This window comes from Aedes albopictus, chromosome 1 (genome assembly GCF_035046485.1).
Source record: "Aedes albopictus strain Foshan chromosome 1, AalbF5, whole genome shotgun sequence".
Classification (NCBI taxonomy): domain Eukaryota; kingdom Metazoa; phylum Arthropoda; class Insecta; order Diptera; family Culicidae; genus Aedes; species Aedes albopictus.
The window spans coordinates 34,534,122-34,547,602 of NC_085136.1; the positions used below are offsets into that span (position 1 = coordinate 34,534,122).

The 13,481-nt window shown below is 42.4% G+C and overlaps 1 protein-coding gene across 1 annotated transcript in view; it reads right to left on the minus strand.

The window, feature by feature from the left end:
* Window positions 1–6,765: 6,765 nt before the first annotated feature.
* The window catches only part of LOC109428533 (adenomatous polyposis coli homolog), a 33,623-nt gene continuing 26,907 nt past the window's right edge, over window positions 6,766–13,481 (minus strand). The window contains exon 7 of the mRNA XM_029855874.2: window positions 6,766–8,744. The gene's annotated coding sequence lies outside the window, so the exon portion shown is untranslated. The remainder of the gene's footprint in view (window positions 8,745–13,481) is intronic.

Genomic DNA, 13,481 nt, shown 5'->3' on the forward strand with positions numbered 1-13,481 from the left:
GCTGTGCCAACCGGATGGTTAGCAAACACCAACTTTGCAGGGTTGTTGTCCGGCATTCTTGCAACATGCCCTGCCCACCGTATCCTTCCAGCTTTGGCCACTTTCTGGATACTGTGTTCGCCGTAAAGTGCAGCGAGCTCGTGGTTCATCCTTCTCCGCCACACACCGTTCTCCTGCACACCGCCGAAGATCGTCCTTAGCACCCGTCGCTCGAAAACTCCGAGTGCTTGCAGGTCCTCCTCGAGCATCGTCCATGTCTCGTGTCCGTAGAGAACCACCGGTCTTATTAACGTCTTGTACATGGTACATTTGGTGCGGGGGTGAATCTTTTTTGACCGCAGTTTCTTCTGGAGCCCATAGTAGGCACGACTTCCACTGATGATGCGCCTACGTATTTCACGGCTCACGTTATTGTCAGCCGTTAGCAAGGAACCGAGGTAGACGAATTCTTCTACCACCTCGAAAGTATCCCCGTCTATCGTAACATTGCTGCCAAGGCTTGTCCTGTCTCGCTCAGTCCCACCTACCAGCATGTACTTTGTCTTAGCCGCATTCACCACCAGTCCGACCTTTGCTGCTTCACGTTTCAGGCGGGTGTACTGTTCTGCCACCGTTCCAAATGTTCTGGCAATAATATCCATGTCATCCGCAAAACAGACAAATTGGCTGGATTTCGTGAAGATCGTACCCCGGCTGTTGAGCCCGGCTCGTCGCATAACACCTTCCAGGGCGATGTTGAATAGTAGGCAGGAAAGTCCATCACCTTGTCGTAGTCCCCGTCGAGATTCAAATGAACTGGATAGTTCACCCGAAATCCTTACGCTGTTCTGCACACCGTCCATCGTTGCTCTTATCAGTCTAGTCAGCTTCCCGGGAAAGCTGTTCTCGTCCATAATTTTCCATAGCTCTGTGCGGTCGATACTGTCGTATGCCGCTTTGAAGTCGATGAACAGGTGATGCGTTGGGACCTGGTTGGGACGGCATTTCTGGAGGATTTGCCGTACGGTAAAGATCTGGTCCGTTGTCGACCGGCCGTCGATGAAGCCGGCTTGATAACTTCCCACGAACTCATTTGTTTTAGGTGACAGACGACGGAAGATGATCTGGGATAGCACTTTGTAGGCAGCATTCAAAATAGTGATCGCCCTGAAGTTCTCACATTCCAAATGGTCGCCTTTCTTGTGAATGGGGCAGATTACCCCTTCCTTCCACTCCTCCGGTAGCTGTTCGGTTTCCCAGATCCTGACTATCAGCCGATGCAGACAGGTGGCCAACTTTTCTGGGCCCATCTTGATGAGTTCAGCTGCGATACCATCCTTACCAGCTGCTTTGTTGTTTTTGAGCTGGTGGATGGCATCCTTAACTTCCCTCAGCGTGGGAGTTGGTTCGTTCCCGTCCTCTGCTGCACCAACATAGTCATTTCCTCCGCTGCCTTGGTCCTCCTGCAGCATTACCGCCCGCGCTGCATCCTTCTCCTCCAGAACCGCTCTGCACTCCTCGTCGAACCAATCGTTTCGTCGACTCCGTTCTACGTACCCGATAGTGCTCTCGGCTGCGTTGTTGATGGCTGCTTTCATTGTACTCCAGCAGTCCTCTAGAGGGGCCACATCGAGCACACCCTCGTCCGGCAACGCTGCCTCGAGATTCTGCGCGTATGCGGTGGCGACATCCGGTTGCTTCAGTCGCTCTAGATCGTACCGGGGCGGCCGCCGGTAATGTACGTTGTTAATAACGGAGAGTTTTGAGCGCAAATTAACCATCACCAGGTAGTGATCGGAGTCGATATTAGCGCCACGATAGGTCCTGACGTCGATAATGTCGGAGAAGTGCCGTCCATCAATCAGAACGTGGTCGATTTGCGATTCCGTTTGTTGTGGTGATCTCCAGGTGTAACGAAATGGGAGGCTGTGCTGGAAGAAGGTGCTACGAATGGCCATGTTCTTGGAGGCGGCGAAATCGATGAGGCGTAGGCCATTTTCGTTCGTCAGCTGGTGGGCGCTGAACTTTCCAATCGTCGGTCTGAATTCCTCCTCCTGGCCTACCTGAGCGTTTAGATCCCCTATGATGATCTTGACGTCGTGGTTTGGGCAGCGGTCGTACTCGCGTTCGAGCTGCGCGTAAAATGCGTCTTTGTCATCATCAGTGCTTCCGGAGTGAGGGCTGTGCACGTTTATTATGCTAATGTTGGAGAATCGGCCCTTGATCCTCAGCCTGCACATTCTTTCGTCGATCGGCCACCAACCGATCACGCGTCTCTGCATGTCGCCCATCACTATAAAAGCTGTTCCCAGCTCACGTGTGTTGCCGCAACTCTGGTAGATGGTATGATTACCTCTAAACGTTCGCACCATAGATCCTGTCCAACACACCTCCTGCAGCGCTACGATTCCGAACCCGCGGTCCTTCAGTATATCGGCGAGTATGCGGGTGCTCCCGATGAAGTTGAGAGATCTTCAGTTCCACGTACCGAGCTTCCAATCGCAAGCCCCTTTTCGTCGCTGTGGTCGTCGCCATTGGTATCGGTTCGCATTCTTCTCTTGTTGATTTTCCGGTGCTAGTCTTTTTTACGGCTGGCTCGCAGGGCCTGACACCAACCCACTAACCCAGGGAGCTGGGCTTACCTTCCCGGAAGCTACGGGTTCTGCATTGGCATTTCCTCCAACTACAGTGCTAAATAGCTAGGCTCGAGCGCCAGTCTTCGCCGGGGGTGGTGTTTTTAATGGGCGCCCAGGAGATAATATTTTACCTGAGCTTCCACGCCCAGGTCGCCAGCATCGTACATGGTTAATTAAGGAGAGTTCTGGGCGCAGTTTGACCATTACCAGGTAGTTATCGCCCATCACGATAAAAGCTGTTCCCAGCGCAGCTCGCATAGTTTGCCGCAACTTTGGTAGATACGGTATGATTACCTCTAAACATTCGCACCATAGATCCTGTCCAACACACCTCCTACTGCAGCAGTGCTACGATGTCAAACCCGCGGTCCTTCAATAGATCGGCGAATATGCGGGTGCTTCTAATGAAGTTGAGAGATCGGCAGTACCGAGGTTCCAACCGCAAGTCTCTTTTCGGCGCTGTGGTCTTGTTGGTTTTTCGCTGCTAGCCTTTTAACGACTGGCTCGCAGGGCCTGACGCACCAACCCACTAACCCAGGGAGCTGGGCTTACCTTCCCGGAAGCTACGGGTTCTGCATTGGCATTTCCTCCAACTACAGTGCCAAATAGCTACCCAGGTAACAATTTGATGTTGTACAAACGTTTCTCCAACTATTTTGAACAAAAGCTGAGTACAAGAGATACAATCCTTTAATCAGCTCCTAAACATCTAATTTTGGTGATTTTATTCAACCTTATGCTGATTTGAGGCTCATTGGAAGGCTGATTTAAGGCTTAATATGCGCTTAATCAGTAATCACTTATATTTATTAATTGTGTAAAAATAAAATAGAAACACTTTCGTGAGTCTATTTTTACCATTAGCTGCGTTTATTTTCAGGAGAAATGTTTAGGGATGTATAAGTTGATCTGAGGAAAAACTGAGAAAGAATTGAACTCGGACCTCTAGGTTTTATGGTCACTCACCTTCAGGGACCTTCAGAGACTGGAGTCTCCACCTTCAGGGTCTCCAGTTAGCCTAGTGGTTAAGACTAGGGATCGCCAATCCGGAGATGGCAGGTTCGATTCCTGTTCCGGTCGGGAAAATTTTCTCGACTCCCTGGGCATAGTGTATCATTGTGCTTGCGTCACAATATACTAATTCATGCAATGGCTGGCAAAGAAAGCCCTTCAATTAATAACTGTAAAAGTGCTCAAACAACACTAAGTTGAAGAGAGGTCGTCTAAGTTCCAGTGGGAACGTAGAGAGCCATACAGAAGAAGAAGTCACTCACCTTAGCACCTGCACCACACACAATTATATACATATCCTCGAAAACAAGATCATTACGTGTTGTGTATGAATAGTCAAGAACATAAGTTGAACTAAGTCTGTATTGAGGCTAAAGAAGCGATGTGGACTTCACGAAAACCATGCTTGGGTCAGCTGTCAAAAATTATTTGATTAAAGGTTGAACAACAGATGATTTCTTCACGTGTTTATTCCGCATGTTGGTGTATGGTTTAGAGCTGGTTATCGAGATGAATCATATTCTATTCAATTCGATATTCAGCCATCTATGTATTGTTGATTAGAACAAGCAATACTGCCGTAATTCTGCAAAGTGACGTACTGCCGGTGGAAGCATAATTGTCCCATGTGCATTTTTGGCAATATTGAGATTTTGCAGCCCATGACCATGTATAGTGGGGTACTATCATATGGGGAAATAAAAATAGGTAGTTTGTTCCGAAACTTGTTGAAAAAATGCATGGCCGATTTGTAACATTCTTAAAAGTGGACGCATAAGCGTCACGTTTCATTGGAAATCTTATGGAACTATAAAATCGCGCTAAAACATAAAATAGTGCTCAAATTAAAAATTGGTTGATGTTAGAACACGATTTAGCACTTATATTTCATAGTTGAGACAATTTATTTTTTTGGAACTTTGGACGCGATTTTCTCGATTGTCTGTTTTTGCACATGGGACATTTATGCGTCCACCGGCAGCGTAAGCGCCATTCAAAATGTCGTTATTTTTTGGTACATAATATATAATATCCAGTGCAAAAATAACGCTGTGGTATGCCTGCTGTATTAGAATGCAAGATCTAGCCGTAATCTATCATCTATGGAAAGAAACTTAGAGGATGAGCAAGAGTTTTATGCATAATAACCAAAAAATGGGCCAAATCTATCAATGTCGCTTGCGTCACTTTGCAGAATTACGGCAGCATATTTAAGACCAATGTTCAGTTGTCATTGTGTTCAGCCATTAACACCATTAATCAGCTATTGTTCAGCTAATACTCTCACTGTTCAGCATTCATTGTTACTTGGGTAGCCTCAAGCGCCTAGCACGGTTCGTTTTTCTGCCATAACTTAGTCAATTTGAAACCAATTGACTTGATTTTTTGTACACTGATGGTACTGACCGCGTCTCCCTGTGTACAAATTTCCATGTGAAGCGGTTAAAAGTTCAACCGTGCATAAAAAGAATCGGGTGTTCGAATTGCAAAAGGTTTTTACTTGAATTCCAGAAGAATTTAACTTGATTTTCAAAAACAACAACTCGAATTTCAGAGGGCTTTAACTCGAATATTAGAAGAAGTCTACTCGAATTAAGAATTCCGAAATCATTCAACTCGAATTCTGAAAAAGTTATTCTGGAACTCCGAGAGAATTCCATGAAAATTCCACTCGTCTTCCGAAAGAATTTTACTTGAATTCATCTACAAGTTAAACCGAAGTCTACTAAAACTACTCGAAGTCCAGAAGCTTTTACCTCGAATGTTGGAAGAATTCTACCCGAATTTCGAAAGGATTCTACTCGAATTTCGAAAGCGAAACAATTTTACAATATTTGAGGCAATTCCAATCAAAAAACTACAGAGAGCTAGACAAATTTCGAAACAATTATGTTCGCATTCTGAGAGAATTATACTGGAATTTGGAGAGAGTTCCACTAGAATCCCGAAGGAAATTCCGAGAGTTGTACCTTAATTTCAAAATAGTTCTACTCGAATTCCGAAAGCATTCTACTCGAATAAAGAGAGCATTGTTGGAATTCCGGGAGAATTTCAAGAAGATTCTACTCGAACTGGATAAGGTTTTCTGCATACTTCACACTACTAAATACTCGAATTCCAGAGTATTTAACTTGATCGGATGTAATGTTGGAAGAATTCTACACGGATTCAGAGAACTCTAGTCAAAGTCTAAAATAGTTCTTCTCGAATTCTGAGACAATTTTACTTGAATTCCAAGATAATGCTACTCGAATTCCCCGAAAGCTATACTACATTATTACATTTGAATTTAAAAAAAAATCAACTCTAACTTAGAAAAAACTCATCTAGAGTATGAATCATGTAGAATGCTGTGAAAATTCTACTCGAATAGCCAAGAGAATTTCACTAGTTTTCCAAGAAAGACATTCCATTCGAAATCCTAGAGGGATTTGTTTTCGAGATCCGAGAAGGCATTCTACTCGAATTACGAGAGAACATACCTGTACTTGAATTTTCAAATGGCATTCTACTAAATTTCGAGAATCGGCATTCTTCTTGAACTGGTATTCTTTTCGGCTTCCAATGTAGAATTCCATTTCAAAAGACAAGACGGCATTTAACTTGAAATTTTGGTGGGAATTCTATTGGAATTACGAGGGCATCTTGATTCGGAAGTAGTCCATACACGTCTTATCCTGTGCTATCCGTCCTATGCTGACACCCGGATCTAAATCCGAGAGGGAATACTACTTGACTTCCAATCACAGACATTCAACTCGAAATTATCGACGAAGATGATCTAGTTGGCGAGAAGTCTACTCGAATTTCAAGGGGGTTCCTACTCGAATTACAAATCGGTAATCTACCAGATTCTGAAACGGAATCTTAGAGGATTTTCAATTCGAGCTTCGAAAAGGAGTTCTACTCGAATTTTGAAAGTATATCCTATTTGAATTTTCAGAAAGGAGTTTTACTTGAATTCCAAAACAGTCTTCTACTGGAAGTCCAAGTGGGATATCTACTGGAACTTCTGGAGAGGACCTTTTACTTGAATTCTGAGAGCGTTCGATTACGATTCGAAGGGACTAAACCCTCGACTACAAAACCACGGAGACAAGGCTTTCGGATACCAATGACAACAGAACAGCAGTTTCCATTTTCATTTTGCAACTTTTTTACAGCTGAATAGCGTTCGTATATTCTCATGGATTACATTAGGATTACCATAGCTAGATCAATGCGCAATAATATAATCATTCGAACTTCCGGTACACAGTTTTTTACATTTAGCTTCGAGAAAAAGGTTCTTCTAGCAGAATGGGAAGAATAAAGAGGGAGCCAGAACGAAATCTACTCATCAACTTGCAATTCTTGTAACTCTTTTGATTAATAAGTTGTTCTGTTTTTGATATGATTTTTGTGTCGGAATTTTTTGAATAGTAGCAACGTTTGATAAAAGAATCGAAAAATTATAAACAGTTGTGAAAATTTAACAGTTGAAATCAAAACAGAGAAATGAAAACAAAAAAAACACATAAAAAAAGAGAAATAAAAACACATAAAAAGAAACAAAAAAGATGAAGTTGAAAAAGTAGTCTACGAACTATTGTAAAGGATTGTGTAGCAAATAGACAATTGCAAGACAGCGATAATAAAGCAGCTTAGTAAAGATAATAAAGCGAACGAGTCGGCTAAAACATTGTTGTGTAAATATGCCTGCCGATAAATGCTGTCACAGTTCGAATATTTCCTCTTGGAACTGCTACTTAAGGTTATGTTACTTTACTTTCAACTGAATGCCAATTAGGTTCCGTGTGCGAGGAATAAGCGCAACTACAAATACTAAGCAATAGAATTCAATCGGGTACAACTTTCCAACGCGTTCGAGAGTTGGGTTCCAAAATGGCGTAAGGACGTTTGACATAACGTCTTGGCAGAGTTATCCCATTTGGCATAATGCCGTTTAGCATTATAGCCGTTTGTCATAACATCGGTTAAGTTCCTTCCTTCACGTTATGCCAAACGGCATTATGCCAAATAAAGTATTGCCACTGTAGTCAATTGACACAATAGGGCACTACATTGTTTTGATTTTGTATGGGATTTTGACGTTTCTTGGCCTTGTTGTTTACAAAATTTCTGTAAGAGTGAGAGAGAAGGAGATAATTTCATGCAGAGCCCTATAGAATCTAACCAAAGCCAAATGACTTCAGTAAACAGGTTATGTGAAATGACTTTCCGGTCGTTATGCCAAACGGCTTTATGGTAAATAACCTTCTCCATCATTCGGAGTAATAATCCTGAACGTCTTTTCCGCACTGGCAACTAGCAAATTGTGAATTGCTTCTTGAATAATAACATAACCTTATCCTAACTTATCCTACATTAGTCTAGGTGTGTATGCGTGTCTGCGTGTGTGTGTTGCCTATTTCTAGGGGTTATAACGTCTTTCGACGAGCGCCTGCTTCTCTCTCATAAAAAAACTTCCTCTGACCGAACGCAGTCCGATCAAGTTCCTGAAAACTCTCTTAATCGATACCAAGACGCTTTGGGACTAGAACAATTTATGTTTATTTTCTTCTTTTTATATCAATACGGATTAAAAATAACCTATCATACACGATCGATCAATTCGAGGGGGTAAGCTTCTTGACGTACTATTTATTTGCATCTCATCATATGTGCTTGTGATTATTTTTAAATAGTCTTTCATAGTTTCGTCACACTCAAGCGCTCGCAAGCGTGTGTGACTGGGAAGAAATCTATGATTTTCCTGAAACGTGCGGATCTAGACTTCTAAGGAACAACAAAGCATGCCATGGCTTTCGGCTGGCCAGCTTGCTGCGATCGATTCGCATTCGAGAAAAAAAAAACACTGAATAAAATCAAACCATGGTAACTAAAAGCAAAATTGAGCAAATGTTTATTTTTTCGTCATTGCTCAGGATCGTTGTTTTGTTTGTGGTTGTTGTTCAAACTGTGTTTGAATGGAGTAAAACATCCAAAAATAAAAAGTAAAATAACTTACGCTATGTAAAACTTGCGGTAATCGATGAACCTTACAAGGAAGTCTTGCGAAATAGTAGGTGCGACTTGGTCAAATTGCACAAACGACTGGCTGTTTTTGGATGAAATCTGAAAAAAAGAGAAAATTTTATTCGTAAAGAAAGGAAATTTCTGCTCGAATTCCGAGCGAACTGTATTTAATCTAATTCTTCTCAAATTCCGCAGAGTTCTGCTCGAATTCCACAGGAAATTCTACTCGATTTTCGCAGAGAATTCTAGAGCAAATTTGAATTCCACAGGGAATTCTACTCTAATTCAAGAACAATTCTGCTCGAATCCCGCAAGGATTTCTACTCGGAATCCACAGGAAATTCTACTCGATTTACGCAGGAAATTCTACTCGAATTCTGCAGGGAATTCTTCTCGAATTTTGAAGGAAATTTTATTTTTCCCGTAGGGAATTTTCCGTACGGAATTCTAATCGATTTCCGCAGGGAATTTACCAGAATTCCATTGGGAATTCTACTCGAATTCCAAAAGGAATTCTACTTAAATTCCATAGGGAATTCTACTCGAATTTCGAAAGCAATTTACTCGATTTCCGCAGGCAATTTCCCTGCTGAAATTTGACTCGAATTTTGCAGGGAATTTTACTAGAATTCCGTAGGAAATTCTACTCGTATTCTGTAAGGAATTCTACTGCTCAAATTCTAGAGTTCTGCTCGAATTCCACAGAGAAGTCTACACGATTTTTCAAAAAATTCGAATTCTACAGGGAATCAAGAAGAATGCTGCTCGAATTCCGCAAGGAATTCTACTCGGATTTCGCAGCAAATTCTACTCGAATACCGCAGGAAATTCCACTCAAATTCCGCAGGAAATTCTACTCAAATTCTACAGGATAATCTTCTCGAATTCCGCAGGAGATTTTGCTTGAATTCTGCATGGAAATTACTTGAATTCTGCAGGTAATTCTACTCAAAATTTGAAAAGAATTTTATTTTTTCCGTAGGGAATTTTCCGTACGGAATTCTACTCGAATTCCGTAGAGAATTCGACTCGAATTCCGTAGAGAATTCTACTCGAATTCCGTAGAGAATTCTACTCGAATTCCGTAGAGAATTCTACTCGAATTTCGTAAGAAATTCTACTTGAATCCCACAGGGAATTCTACTCGAATTTCGAAAGTAATTTCACCCGGATTCCGCAAGAAATTTCCCTGCAGAAATTTTACTCGAATTCCGCAGGGAGTTTTACCACACTTGCGAAGGGATTTCTACTCGAACTCTGTAAGGAATTCTGCAGGGAATTCTACTCGAAATTCGAAGGGAATTTCACTCTACGGCAATTTTCCGTAAATGATTCTACTCCAATTCCGTAAGGAATTCTACTCGAATTCCACAGGACATTCTACTTCAATTTCGCTGGGAATACTACTCCAATTCCGTAGGAAAGTCTATATTGATTGCGCAGGGAATTCCACTCAAATTTCGCCGCGAATTCTAAGGAAATTCTACTCGACTATCAATGGAATTCTATTCGAATTCTGCAGGGAATTCTGTCCCAATTACAAGGGAATTCTACTCGAATTCCAAGGGAGTTTAACTCGAATGACAAGGAAGTTCTACTTGAATTTCAAGGGAGCTCTACTCGAATTATCCAGGGAATTCTACTCTAATCCCAAATATTCAATCTCAAGAGACTTGTAATCGAATTCCGCAGGGAATTCTACTCGAATTCCGCAAGGAATTCTACTCGAATTCCGCAAGGAATTCTACTCGAATTCCGCAAGGAATTCTACTCTAATTCCGCAAGGAATTCTACTCGAATTCCGCAAGGAATTCTACTCGAATTCCGCAAGGAACTCTACTCGAACTCCGCAAGGAATTCTACTCGAATTCCGCAAGGAATTCTACTCGAATTCCGCAAGGAATTCTACTCGAATTCCGCAAGGAATTCTACTCGAATTCCGCAAGGAATTCTACTCGAATTCCGCAAGGAATTCTACTCGAATTCCGCAGGGAATTCTACTCGAATTCCGCAAGGAATTCTACTCGAATTCCGCAAGGAATTCTACTCGAATTCCGCAAGGAATTCTACTCGAATTCCGCAAGGAATTCTACTCGAATTCCGCAAGGAATTCTACTCGAATTCCACAGGACATTCTACTTGAATTTCGCTGGGAATACTACTCCAATTCCGTAGGAAAGTCTATATTGATTGCGCAGGGAATTCCACTCAAATTTCGCCGCGAATTCTAAGGAAATTCTACTCGACTATCAATGGAATTCTATTCGAATTCTGCAGGGAATTCTGTCCCAATTACAAGGGAATTCTACTCGAATTCCAAGGGAGTTTAACTCGAATGACAAGGAAGTTCTACTTGAATTTCAAGGGAGCTCTACTCGAATTATCCAGGGAATTCTACTCTAATCCCAAATATTCAATCTCAAGAGACTTGTAATCGAATTCCGCAGGGAATTCTACTCGAATTCCGCAAGGAATTCTACTCGAATTCCGCAAGGAATTCTACTCGAATTCCGCAAGGAATTCTACTCGAATTCCGCAAGGAATTCTACTCAAATTCCGCAAGGAATTCTACTCGAATTCCGCAAGGAATTCTACTCGAATTCCGCAAGGAATTCTACTCGAATTCCGCAAGGAATTCTACTCGAATTCCGCAAGGAATTCTACTCGAATTCCGCAAGGAATTCTACTCGAATTCCGCAAGGAATTCTACTCGAATTCCGCAAGGAATTCTACTCGAATTCCGCAAGGAATTCTACTCGAATTCCGCAAGGAATTCTACTCGAATTCCGCAAGGAATTCTACTCGAATTCCGCAAGGAATTCTACTCGAATTCCGCAAGGAATTCTACTCGAATTCCGCAAGGAATTCTACTCGAATTCCGCAAGGAATTCTACTCGAATTCCGCAAGGAATTCTACTCGAATTCCGCAAGGAATTCTACTCGAATTCCGCAAGGAATTCTACTCGAATTCCGCAAGGAATTCTACTCGAATTCCGCAAGGAATTCTACTCGAATTCCGCAAGGAATTCTACTCGAATTCCGCAAGGAATTCTACTCGAATTCCGCAAGGAATTCTACTCGAATTCCGCAAGGAATTCTACTCGAATTCCGCAAGGAATTCTACTCGAATTCCGCAAGGAATTCTACTCGAATTCCGCAAGGAATTCTACTCGAATTCCGCAAGGAATTCTACTCGAATTCCGCAAGGAATTCTACTCGAATTCCGCAAGGAATTCTACTCGAATTCCGCAAGGAATTCTACTCGAATTCCGCAAGGAATTCTACTCGAATTCCGCAAGGAATTCTACTCGAATTCCGCAAGGAATTCTACTCGAATTCCGCAAGGAACTCTACTCGAACTCCGCAAGGAATTCTACTCGAATTCCGCAAGGAATTCTACTCGAATTCCGCAAGGAATTCTACTCGAATTCCGCAAGGAATTCTACTCGAATTCCGCAAGGAATTCTACTCGAATTCCGCAAGGAATTCTACTCGAATTCCGCAAGGAATTCTACTCGAATTCCGCAAGGAATTCTACTCGAATTCCGCAAGGAATTCTACTCGAATTCCGCAAGGAATTCTACTCGAATTCCGCAAGGAACTCTACTCGAACTCCGCAAGGAATTCTACTCGAATTCCGCAAGGAATTCTACTCGAATTCCGCAAGGAATTCTACTTCGAATTCCGCAGGGAATTCTACTCGAATTCCGCAAGGAATTCTACTCGAATTCCGCAAGGAATTCTACTCGAATTCCGCAAGGAATTCTACTCGAATTCCGCAAGGAATTCTACTCGAATTCCGCAAGGAATTCTACTCGAATTCCGCAAGGAATTCTACTCGAATTCCACAGGACATTCTACTTGAATTTCGCTGGGAATACTACTCCAATTCCGTAGGAAAGTCTATATTGATTGCGCAGGGAATTCCACTCAAATTTCGCCGCGAATTCTAAGGAAATTCTACTCGACTATCAATGGAATTCTATTCGAATTCTGCAGGGAATTCTGTCCCAATTACAAGGGAATTCTACTCGAATTCCAAGGGAGTTTAACTCGAATGACAAGGAAGTTCTACTTGAATTTCAAGGGAGCTCTACTCGAATTATCCAGGGAATTCTACTCTAATCCCAAATATTCAATCTCAAGAGACTTGTAATCGAATTCCGCAGGGAATTCTACTCGAATTCCGCAAGGAATTCTACTCGAATTCCGCAAGGAATTCTACTCGAATTCCGCAAGGAATTCTACTCGAATTCCGCAAGGAATTCTACTCAAATTCCGCAAGGAATTCTACTCGAATTCCGCAAGGAATTCTACTCGAATTCCGCAAGGAATTCTACTCGAATTCCGCAAGGAATTCTACTCGAATTCCGCAAGGAATTCTACTCGAATTCCGCAAGGAATTCTACTCGAATTCCGCAAGGAATTCTACTCGAATTCCGCAAGGAATTCTACTCGAATTCCGCAAGGAATTCTACTCGAATTCCGCAAGGAATTCTACTCGAATTCCGCAAGGAATTCTACTCGAATTCCGCAAGGAATTCTACTCGAATTCCGCAAGGAATTCTACTCGAATTCCGCAAGGAATTCTACTCGAATTCCGCAAGGAATTCTACTCGAATTCCGCAAGGAATTCTACTCGAATTCCGCAAGGAATTCTACTCGAATTCCGCAAGGAATTCTACTCGAATTCCGCAAGGAATTCTACTCGAATTCCGCAAGGAATTCTACTCGAATTCCGCAAGGAATTCTACTCGAATTCCGCAAGGAATTCTACTCGAATTCCGCAAGGAATTCTACTCGAATTCCGCAAGGAATTCTACTCGAATTCCGCAA